Source organism: Neofelis nebulosa, chromosome 11, assembly GCF_028018385.1.
Source record: "Neofelis nebulosa isolate mNeoNeb1 chromosome 11, mNeoNeb1.pri, whole genome shotgun sequence".
Classification (NCBI taxonomy): Eukaryota; Metazoa; Chordata; class Mammalia; order Carnivora; family Felidae; genus Neofelis; species Neofelis nebulosa.
In genome coordinates, this window is record NC_080792.1 from 38,113,156 (window position 1) to 38,125,559 (window position 12,404).

Below are 12,404 nucleotides of genomic sequence, written 5' to 3' on the forward strand. Positions count from 1 at the left end.
AGTGATCACAATATAATGTGTTAACAGAGAAGACATACTCCTTTAAGAGAAACCTATGTTGACACAATGCAAGGTGCATTGTCTCTGGGGCCCCGCTAGGTGACCAATGATTTCCAGTTCCATTTCTGTCAAGAGAGACCATTTAGAACGTGTAGATCTAAAGATTTCCAGCACTTAGTATTAAGCAGAAAGCTTATCATCTTCCACTTAACTATGGAAACTTTGATTCTTCTTAGGTCTGAACATAAACTAGAAGAGTTGGGTGTATAGAAGTGGGTGGATTGTGGGGAGAGGAGGCAGGAATTTAGAGCTAGAAAGGAAAATGGTGGCAATGGGGGATCTGAAAAGGAGCAGTAGCATAGGTACTATCTCTGTATAACAGCCTGTGTCCCTGGAGAGCAGAGAGAGTATCTCCTTTTCATGCCACACTTTAGTTCAGCACGGATTGAGAGAAAAAGTACCATCACTACCGCCACTATTACTCCTCCTGCTAACTGCAGAGGCAACAAATGTGCTGAGTACTAATTTTGTCCCAGGCACAATGCTAAGCTGTTTACATGCGTGCATGTAACTGTTACTTGTGTGTTTTTTTTATTTTTTAAATTTTTATTTGAGAGAGCGCGTGAGAGAACAAGTGAGCAGGAGCTGGGGAGAGGGGCAGAGGGAGAGAATCTTTTTTTGTTAAATGTCTATTTTGAGAGAGAGCTTGAGTGGGGAAGGGAGGGAGAGAGCGAGAAATAGAGAGAGAGGGCGGGCGGGAGGGAGGGGGAGAGAGAGAGAGAGAGAGGGAGAATCCCAAGCAGGCTCCACACTGTCAGTGCGAGGCTCGATCCCATGAACCATGAGATCATGACCTGAGCCTAACTCAAGAGTTGGACACTCAACCGACTGAGCTACCCAGGCACCCCATGTGTAACTATTACTTACTGAGCCCTGCGGATGTGCTAGCCTGTGGGCATACAGCAAGGCTACTGTTATCATCCCTGTTCCAGATAAGCATATTGAATAAGTTTCAGTCAATAGCCTACTAACTTGCCAGACTGCAAGGATGGGTCCTTATGCATCACGCTGGTAGATGAGTCACTGAGTGTACGTGGACATGTCAGAGGATGGACCATCTGTGGGGTCACTGTCTTTGCTGCGATTTTCTTCATCAGAGGCAACCAAAGCAGAATGTGCAGTCTTGTATCATCAGGCCACTGGGAGCTAGTGTCATGGTGAATGTGGCAGTGGCTACGTTTCCTCCCTTATTTGGACGCTGGGAATACAGAGACAGGTGGATAGTGTGATTTCTATGTTGAAAGTGAAGGGCATGTCCAGTTAAATGTGGTTTTAAAATTATTCCTGAGCTGTTTTTAAAATCAGAACCAATAAAGAAATCTATCTAGAGGAAACATTTCCCATTAAGCTCCCCTTTGGAAATAGCCCAGGTTTTCTTGTCCTTAGGATAAGGAAGGCAGTTTTAGGAGAAGGAAGTTTGGGGAGAGAGCAGGGCAGGAAGAATAGGAACTTTTTAGATAACGGTCACTTGTAATGGGTTTCCTTTCACCGACGCTGCCTCCCTGGTTACCTCACAGTGTACCTGTTTGTTACTTCAGTGAGGGAGGATGGTTGCCAGGTGAGTGACATCACATCAGAGCCCTTCCACTGGCTCTGTTTTCTTCTGGTGCCATGCTCCTCTCTGCAGCTATAGAGCTTCTGGAAAGCCTGGAGGAATTGACACTCCTGTTCACCGTGTCATGTTTGGGGCACAGGGTGTGGTAAATATAGGATCTTTTCTTCCTTCTTAGGAGTGGGAAAAAAAGTGCCAGGAATGGGATGGAGGTGAGTGAGGAGGACATGTCCTTACTGCCAAGAGAGGGGCTCATGTGCAACCTGGGTGTGGTATGTAAGGGGTGACTGGCTGGTAGTTTTCACCTGCTCAGCTGCCCTGGGTTGGAATGACCCCAAGAGGCAGCAGGTTGGGTAGACATGCTCTTTGGCTGGAGCTCTGGAAAGTTTGGTACAAGGCTCTAGAGGAGAGTGAAAGAACAAACCTGAGATCACTCTTTAACTGCTTTGTGTTGACAGTTCACTTTGGATCTGTGTTTACTTTTATTCCATTGGCTTAGGAAGTGACCTCAGGTCAAGTGAGTGAGAAAAAACAATTTAAATTAAGTCGAAGTACCCATGAAGGTGGCATTTCAATTCAAACAAATTTTAAGCACCTACTGTGCCTCTAAAAGCAGTTTTATTTTGCATTTGACTTTTTTTTTTTTTTTTTTTAAAATAAGATAGTTCAGATGTTAAGCCTAGGGAACCATCCCTCTAGGGCCATGTTTTGACTGTGTCATTTGCTGGCAGTCAGAATTTTTAAGAACCAGAAGGGATCTCAAAGATCATGTCGTCTGATTCTCCCATTTTACGTTTTCATTTTATGAAACTCAAAAAAGTGAGGTGACAAATTATGTTAGCGCAGGCATAGCAAAAACGCAACTGAAATCACATTCCCTCTGCACGATGTTTGCACATAGCAACAACATAAAACTTGTGTTTTGCTATTAACTACACTGCACTGGTTATCTGTTGCTGCATCACAAACCACCGTGCACTTAGTGACTTAAACCAGTTTATTATTTCCGTGGTTCTGTGGGCTAGCTGGGCAATTCTTACTTGGGGTCTCCCCTTGCTTGTGTGATGCTCAGAGGTCTGAGCCTCTGAAGCCTCAAAGGGGCTGGATGCCCAGGACACTTCACACACATAGCCACCGGATGAGGCCCGGCTGCTGGGCTTGGGATCACCTTGTCTCGAAGGTCCCTTCTGCTCTGTAAACTTGGGCAAGTTAGTCCCTGTCAAGAGCCTCAATTTTTGAGAATATCTTAGGTTGCAAGGAAGAAATTCATTTAAGTTACTTCTCTGACTTCAAGACTACACATACATGTCACATCGATAAAACTGATCAACTGGATTTGAAGAGCAAAACAACTGGTGAGTCGTTCAGGGTTCAAGCAAGCAGTAGATATTTATGGATCTTAGCTAAAATGTTTTTCCTTGGTTCTTGCTTGTCTGTTTTCTTTTCCTTTCGCTTCTTCTATTTTCTGTTTCAGACCATCTTCTTTACATGTAACATCACTTGCCATGATGCTTTCTCAGGGCTCCCTTCTTTCTGCATCTAAGTCTCGTTTCCACTGCTCAGTCCTCAATCATTAGTACAAATGAGACGGAGAGGAGGGCAGGGGACCCTGTGAGTGGCCCAGTTTGTAGAGTTAGGCTATGTGGTCACCAGCAACCCTGGACTAAGTGCCCCTGGGTTAGAATTTCACCATCAGCTATGGCTGGGTGGGGACAGGATCTTGGGGTTACAATCTATGACTGCTTAGGGCTATTCCTTCTGCAGGTGCGTGGTGGGGGGAGCAGTGGGCAGTGCTGAGATGTCTAGTACTAGGGTATTGGTGGTCTTCTAATATCTGGATCACCTCCCTCATAGACTATCAACAGAAAAATCAGTAATAATAGCGACTATTTATTAAAACTCTATATGCAAGGTACTTTATCCATGCTAACTCCTTTATTCTTCAGAATGACTTTGCAAGGTGGGTCTATTCTATGTATTCAGATGAGGAAACAGGTTAAGAAATGATCTGCAATTTGCTTAAAATCACACAACTAGAAATGATGTGCCTGGGATTTGACTCCAGGTCAGTGCATTTTCTTTTTTTCTTTTTTTTTTTTTTTTTTTTTTTTAAATTTTTTTTTCAACGTTTTTAATTTATTTTTGGGACAGAGAGAGACAGAGCATGAACGGGGGAGGGGCAGAGAGAGAGGGAGACACAGAATTGGAAACAGGCTCCAGGCTCCGAGCCATCAGCCCAGAGCCTGACGCGGGGCTCGAACTCACGGACCGCGAGATCGTGACCTGGCTGAAGTCGGACGCTTAACCGACTGCGCCACCCAGGCGCCCCGGTCAGTGCATTTTCAAAGCCTGTTCTTGTTTTCCTCTGCATGGTGGATTATTTTACTTTTTTAAAAATTCCAGTATAGTTAACATACAGTGTTATTAGTTTCAGGTGTACAATAGAGTGATTCGGCAATTCTGTGTTACTCAATGCTCATCACAAGGGTACTCTGTAATCCCATCACCTGTCTCCCCTCCCATCTCTCCTCTGGGAACCATCAGTTTGTTCTCTATAGTTAAGAGTCTGTTTTTTGGCTTATCTTTTTTGTTGTTGTTGTTAGTTTTTCTTAAATTCCACATATGGGTGAAATCATCTGGTATTTGTCTTTTTCTGACTTATTTCACTTAGCATTATATTTTCTAGCTCAACCCATGCCATTGCAAATGGCAACACTTCATTCTTTTTTATAGCTGAGTAATACTCCAGTGTGTGTGTGTGTGTGTGTGTGTGTGTGTGTGTGTGTGTGTGTGTTGTGAGACAAAATATTCATTCATCTATCCATAGACATATGGACATTTAGGCTGCTTCCATAATTTGGCTATTATAAATAATGCTGCAATAAACACGGGGGTGTATATATCCTTTCAAATTAGTATTTTTGTATTTTTAGATAAATACCCAGTAGTGAAATTACTGGATCATATGGTAGTTCTATTTTTAACTTTTTGGGGAACCTCCATACTGTTTTCTACATTGGCTGTACCAGTTTGCATTCCCATCAACAGTGCAAGAGGATTGCTTTTTTTCTACATCTTTGCCAACATTTGTTGCTTTGGCCATTCTGACATGTGTGAGGTGGTATCTCATTATAGTTTCTTTCTAAAGCTTATTTATTTATCTTGAGAGAGCCAAGCAGGCTCTACGCCATTAGTGTAGAACCCGATATGGGGCTTGAACCTGTGAACTGTGAGATTATGACCTGAAGTCAGATGCTTAACCAAATGAGCCACTCAAGGCGTCCCTCATTGTAGTTTTGATTTGCATTTCTCTGATGATGAATGATGTTGAACATTTTCTTATGTCTCTGTTGGCTATCTATATGTCTTCCTTGGAGAAATGTCTGTTCATGTCTTCTGCCCATTTTTAATTGGGTTATTTGTGGGTGTGTGTTGAGGTGTATAAGTTCTTTATTTTGAGTACTAGCCCTTTAGTGGAAATGTCATTTGCAAATATTTTCTCCTATTCAGTAGGGTTGTCTTTTAGTTTTGCTAGTTGTTTCCTTTGCTGTGCAGAAGCTTTTTATTTTGATGTGGTCCCAATAGTTTACTTTTGCCTTTGTTTCCCTTCCCTCAGGAGATGTACATCTAGAAAAATGTTGTTATGGCCAATGTCAGAGAAATTACTGCCCATGCTCTCTTCTAGAATTTTTATGATTTCAGGTCTCACATTTAGGTCTTTAATCCATTTTGAGTTTTTGTGTATGGTGTAAGAAAGTAGTCCGGCTTCATTCTTTTGCATGTAGGTGTCCACTTCTCCTCAACACCATTTGTTGAAGAGATGGTCTTTTTCCCATTGTATATTCTTGCCTCCTTTGTTGAAGATTAATTGACCATATAGTTGTGGATTTACCTCTGGGCTCTCTATTCTGTTCCATTTATCTCTGTGACTGTTTTTGTGCCTGTGCTATGCTGTTTTGATTACTACAGCTTTGTAATATAACTTGAAGTCTGAGATTGTGATACCTCCAGCTTAGTTTTTTAAAATTTCTTTGGCTATCTGGGTTTTTTTTGTCATTCCATACAAATCTTAGGATTGTTTATTCTAGTTCTGTAAAAAAATGCTGTTGTATTCTGATAGGGATTGTACTGATTGTGTAGATTGCTTTGGGCAATACGGAGAGTTTGATGTTTGTTCTTCCAATCCAGGAGTATGGAATATGTTTCCATTTTTTGGTGTCATCTTCAATTTCTTTCATCAATGTTTTATATTTTTCAGGTAGTATGGGTCTTTCACCTCCTTGGTTAATTTTATTCCTAGGTATTTTGTTATTTTTGGTGCAGTCATAAATGGGAGTGTTTTCTTAATTTCTCTTTCAGCTGCTTCATTATTAGTGTATAGAAATGCGATGGATTTCTGTATATTGGTTTTGTACCCTACAACATTACTGAATTCATTTATTGGTTCTAGTAGTTTTTTTTGTGGGGGTGGGGTCTTTAGGGTTTTCTGTATTTGGTATCATGTCATTTGCAAATAGTGAAACTTTTACTTTCTCTTTACCAATTTGGATGCCTTTTATTTATGTGGTTTAATTGCTGCAGCCAAGACTTCCAGTACTATTATATAAAAGTGATGAGAGCAGACATCCTTGTCTTGTTCCTCATATTAAAATCTTTCAAATTTTCACCATTGAGTATGATATTAGCTGTGGGTTTTTATATATGGCATTAAAAACATCTTTTAAGTTTATTTATTTGAGAGACAGAGCATGGGCTCGGGAAGGGCAGAGAAAGAGTGGCAGAGAGAGAATCCCAAGTAGGCTCCATGCTGTCAGCACAGAGCCCCATGTGGGGCTCAATCCTGTGAACCATGAGATCATGACCTGAACTGAAATCGAGAGCTAGTTGTTTCACTGACTGAGCCACCCAGGTGCCTCTCATATATGGCTTTTATTATATTGAGATATGCCCCCTCTAAACCTACTTTGCTGAGGGTTTTTATCATGACTGGACATTACACTTTGTCAAATGCTTTTTTCTGCATCTGCTGAAATGATCATACAGTTTTAATCCTTTCTCTTATTGATGTGATGTATCTTGTTGATTTGTGAATTTTGAACCATCCTTGCATCTTTTGAACAAATCTCACTTGATCGTGATGAATGAGGTTTGTTTTTAAATAATTGTTGGATTCAGTTGCTAATATTTTGTTGAGTTTTCATCTACGTTCATCAATGATATTGGTAGTTCTCTCTTGTTTGTAAGATGTTTATCTGGTTTTCATATCAGGGTAATGCTGGCCTCATAGAATGAATTTGGAGGTTGTCCTTCCTTTTCTATATATATATATATATATATATATATATATATTTTTTTTTTTTTTTTTTGAATAGTTTGAGAAGAATAGGTACTAACTCTTATATAAAGGTTTGGTAGAATTCACCTGTGAAGCTGCGAAGCTGTCTGGTCTTGGGCTTTTGTTAGTTTGGAGACTTTTGATTACTGATTCCATTTCATTGCTGGTAATTGAGACCAATTACCAAATTTTCCATTTCTTCCTGATTTAGTTTTGGGGGAGGTTATAGGTTTCTAGGAATTTGTCCATCTCTTCTAGCTTGTCTAATTTGTTGGCATATAATTTCTCCTAATATTCTCTTACAACCTTTGTAATGCTGGGATGTTGGTTATTATTTCTCCTTTCATTTATTTGGGTCCTCTCTATCTTTCTTTTTTTCCCCAAGAGTCTGGCTAACAGTTTATCATTTTGTTATCTTTTCAAAGAAATCAGCTCCTGGTTTCATTGATCTGTTCTACTGGGTTTTTTTTAGTCTCTATTTTGTTTATTTCTGCTCTTATCTTTATGATTTCCTTCCTCCTACTGGATTTGGGTTTTGTTTGTTCTTTGTCTAGCTCCTTTAGGTGTAAGGTTAGGTCGTTTGAGATTTGTCTTCCTGAGGTAAGTCTGTATTGCTATAAAGTAACCTCTTAGAAGAGTTTTTGCTGCATTCCAAAGATTTTGTACCATTGTGTTTACATTTTCATTGGTCTCCATGTATTTTTTAAAATTTCCTCTTTGATTTCTTGGTTGATCCATTTGTTGTTTAGTAGCATGTTGTTTAACCTCTGTGTATCTGTGTACTTTCCAGATCTTTTCTTTTGGTTGACTTCTAGTTTCATAGTGTTGTGGTCAGAGAAGATGCATGTTATGGCTTAGATGTTTTTGAACTTGAGACTTGTTTTGTGCCCTAATGTGTTATCTATACTGCAGAGTTTTTCATGTACACTTGAAAAGAATGTGTATTCTGTTATAGGCTGGAATGTTCTGAATAGATCTCTTACATCCCTCTGGTCCAATGTGTCATTCAAAGCTATTGTTTTCTTGTAGATGTTGTTTGGATGATCTGTCCATTGATATAAGTGGGGTGTTAAAGTCCTCTACTATTACTGTGTTAGTATTGATTACTTCCTTTATTTTGTTACTAACTGCTTTATGTATTTGGTGCTCCCATGTTCAGTGCATAAATATTTAAAGTTTTTACATCTTCATGTTGGATTGTTCCCTTTGATTATATAATGTCCTTCTTTGTCTCTTGTTACAGTCTTTGTTTTTTATTTATCCAATTTAAGTATTGCCACCCTGGTTTTCTTTTCACTTCCGTTTGCATGTAAATGATTTTCCCTGCCTTCACTTTGAATCTACATGTATCTTTAGGTCTGAAATGAGTCTCTTGTGGACAGCATATAGACGTCTTATTTTTTTATTTATTTATCATCCCGTGTCTTTTGATTGGAGCATTTGTTCATTTACATTCAAAGTAATTATTGATAGGTATGTATTTATTGCCATTTATTGCCATCATCTCTTGACTGATTTTTACAGATATACTTAATTTTACCTCTTTTGTGCTTCCCACTTTTCTCACTCCTGCTTAGGGTCTTTCCTTTCCATTCAAAGAATCCTGTTTAACGTTTCTTATAAGGCTGGTTTAGGGGTGATGAATTCCTTTAACTTTTGCTTGTCTGGGAAACCCTTTATCTCACCTTCTGAGCGACAGCCTCGCCGAACAGAGTATTCGGTTGCAGCAGATCCGCCGCCTCCAGCCAGGCCTGCCTTAGTTCCGGCAGTGGCAAGCCCTCTCTCGCAGAGGACCAGCACACAAACCTTGCTGCCACCGTATGGGCAGGACACACATTGCGTGCAGTGTGTCCACTACCTGCGCATTATGGATCTGTCCCCTCCGCTACACTCTTGGCTCGCGACCCTCCAAAGCAGTGCCACAAGCATGGCAGTGTGCAAGCATCCCCAACAGGAGCCAGCACCACGCCACAGTGACTCCTGCCCTGGGGAGAGGGAAAGATAACCACACACACCAGTCAGACTGCAGCCCCAGCAGTGGGCTAGAGGTAGGCAGCTGGTCTGACTGCAGGCCCTGTCCACCAAGGACAGCTTCTCAGGGGACAACACAGGGAAAGCACCCTGCACTTGGATGCTAATGCATCCCTGGCAAATGCCTGGTCCCACTGAACTCAAGCCCAAGGCAGCCCCAGGCTGACCTACTAACACCAGAGGGACTAAACCCTGCGCCCAACAGGCAAAGAGAGCTCCTGCTAATGACTGGACTGAAGGAAAAAGCGGCTCAGTCACAGCAGCCAGATACGTGCAACACACGTAGGAGACACGCCTGAAGCATCAGGTTCTGGTGAATAGGGGACACTACAGTACCTCCTGTTCATAAGGCCACTACTTCCAAGAGCAGACACAGCTGATTTCTTAATGCAGAAACAGACCCAAGAGTCAGACAAAATGAAGAGACAGAGAAATACGCCTCAAATCAAGAACAGGATGAAATCACAGCAAGAAACCTCAGCGAAATGGAGTAAGTAGTGTGCCTGACAGAGAATTTAGGGTAGTGAGCGTAAAGATATTCACTGGACTTGAGAAAAGAGTGGAAGACATCTGTGACACTCTTAACAATGACCCCAAGACTGAGACAAGGCCACATCAAAGAGGGCGAGGAAGGGTGGAGATGTGATAGGGAGCGAAATGGACCTGCAGGCCTGTCTTCTAGAGGAAGCGACCTGTGGGCACCAAGAGGGGACATGAACAGACTGTCAACTGGGGATTCCACATGGGGAAGATGCATCCCTCACACTTGGCTTTGCGCCAAGTTTCATGAGTTCTTAAAACCAGTGGGATTAAAACCTGGAATTTTTAAAACTCAGCGGGCTCTGCTCTGTGAGAGGAAAATGAATATCCACCCTTAAAGAGACAGCGCAACGAACAGCCTGTGGAGATACAGCATCAAAGCAGCAGTTTGAAAAATGCCTGGGGCCTCCATCAGGGAGAGTTATTTAACTCCCAGAGTGTAACTAGAGGGACAGAGATTGCTGGGAAACCCCTCCAGGAACCAAGGGGCTGACTTAGAGCATTTCCCGCCCCCGCCCCGAGCATAAACTTACAGCCCCCGGGGGAAGCAGTGGGGTGCCAACACCCACTCCCTAACTTGCTAACACTGCCGACCCTACCGCCCCCAACTCCCCTCACCCACCCCCATTTCACTGTTTTATCGTGGGATGGAGCCTGGAACTCTGGGAGCAATTTTCCGGGCATAGACAGTTTTGGTCCCCGGTGGACTGGTTTTTACTGCACTGCGTCTTGACACCTTGTCGTCTGGGGTAGGCCTGGTGACTCATAGGAGCAGGCCCCCTAGAAGGTTCCTGTATTAGCTGTGAGATGCTGTGACGGTCAGGCTCCCTACTTCACTTAATTTCTTCTTAGGACCCATGGAGAAACTTCTCTTAGTCCTAAGTACATCTACTCGACATAACTGTTTCTAGCTTATGGAGTCTTTAAATTGAGTCATGCTTGCTTACCTCTTGGTATTGGCAACTAGGAAGCTCAGTGGTAATTCTTCACCTTCATCCTAGCAAATTCTAGAAGACCTTAGGGCATGTGTGAGGCTCCTGACCATACTTCTGGCTTCATCTCTTCCCTCCTCCTCATTTGCCTTTGCTCTGATTTCCTCACTTACAAATGTAATGTACTGCTTAAAAAAAAATAAACTGCTGTACTTTTTTTTGGACTGAGGAAGGTATGGATTCAAAATGCAACCCCCCCCCCCTTTTTTTTAAGAGTTCCATTAGAGTAATTGAAGGATACTGGTGTGATATTAGGAGTAAAAAAGTCATTACTGATTTGTGTTTTACCCATTATTGGTGCTAAGCTTTTGAAAACCATTAGAGGAGAAAACAAAAACACCCTCCCCTTCCCTCTGCCTTTCTTTAGCTTAAAAATCTCTTTTGGGTCTGAGGTGGTAGGAGCAGCCTTCCTGGATATCGTTTTAAAGAGTGTCTATATTTGCTGATATTTCCCTCTCTTCTTGGGAGGACAGTTAAGTCAACACATATACATAAACATCTTTTTAGTACAGAAACGTGACCAGGAATAAACACCCTCTCTGTGAATCAGCAGCCAGTTCTCTCCATGGTTTCTAGGGCATGGTTTCTCCACAGGAGCAATGTTAATGGAACCCTGACCAAGATCTTCCACGGACAAGATACTTGGAGCCGTGGGCTTCTCTTGTGCCAAAGCTGCAAGCTTGGTGGAATCCTCTTGCTGGCCCTTTGCCTCCTGCCTGCCTCCGCTGGCCTTGGGCCACCAGTCCTGCTGGTGCCCTCTGCCCCCCACCCAGGGTCTGGGCTCTTACCTTGCCTGTCCTGTGAAGTGAGCGCACAGCTGCTGCCTCAAGGTAATGTGTTGTTGTGGAGCTGCATCCGGGTTGATGATGGGATCAAGTCCCCCTTCCCCACCCCCCAAGCGATTTTCAAAACAGGAACAAGTGACTTGAGGATACTGGATTATTCTTAAAATATCTTAAAAGGCAAGAGGGATCACCTCTTACATCATTGTCCCCTTTGCAGTCTTCCCTTCTCTCTCCTTCAGTGGGGAAATCGTGTAAGGGGACTGCCACTGAGCTGGAAAACTAGCGAGTGACGAGAGAGCTGAAAGCTCTTGTAGGCCCAGCTTTGACAGGTACAACCGTTCAAGAGTCCTCCTTCTAGGTTTAAAAAGCCTCAGCAGGTTCAGCCCCACAGCACAGCACATCAGTCTGGGGGACCTTCTACATAGAAACCCACCACTTTTGTTTTTCTTTGTGGAATGCATGCAGTGTAGTCCCGTAAGACAACGGGAGAGGCCGTTCAGAGCCTGGAAACCGGCGTGGGTAACAGAACACTACCGTGCAGCATGCGGGCGTAGGCCCACTGCTCCCATCAGTTCGGACACCTAGGACTTAGATGAGGCTCTTCCTCAATGTTACGTGCTGACTGTATAGCTGGGTGGCCCGGAGTGCTATTTTTTTTTAAAAAATATTTATTTATTTTTGGCAGAGAGAGAGACAGACAGACAGACAGACAGAGCTTGAGTGGGAGAGGGGCAGAGAGAGAGAGGGGGAGACAAAGAATCGAAGCAGGCTCCAGGCTCTGAGCTGTCAGCACAGAGCCCGACGCGGGGCTCGAACTCACAGACCGTGAGATCAGGACCTGAGCCGAGGTCGGCCGCTTAACCGACTGAGCCACCCAGGCGCCCCTAAAAATTCTTAAGATAGGCATAAAATCAGCTTTTCTTTTTTTCAAGAGTTGACTGAATTTATAAAGGGAATGATGCCTAATAAATATTTATCAGTGCCTTTCTACCAACAAACTTTTTTTTATTAAAGAAAAAATTTTTTAACGTTTATTTTAGAGAGAGACAGAGCATGAGCAGGGGAGGGGCAGAGAGAAGAGGGAGACACAGAATCTGACGCAGGCTCCA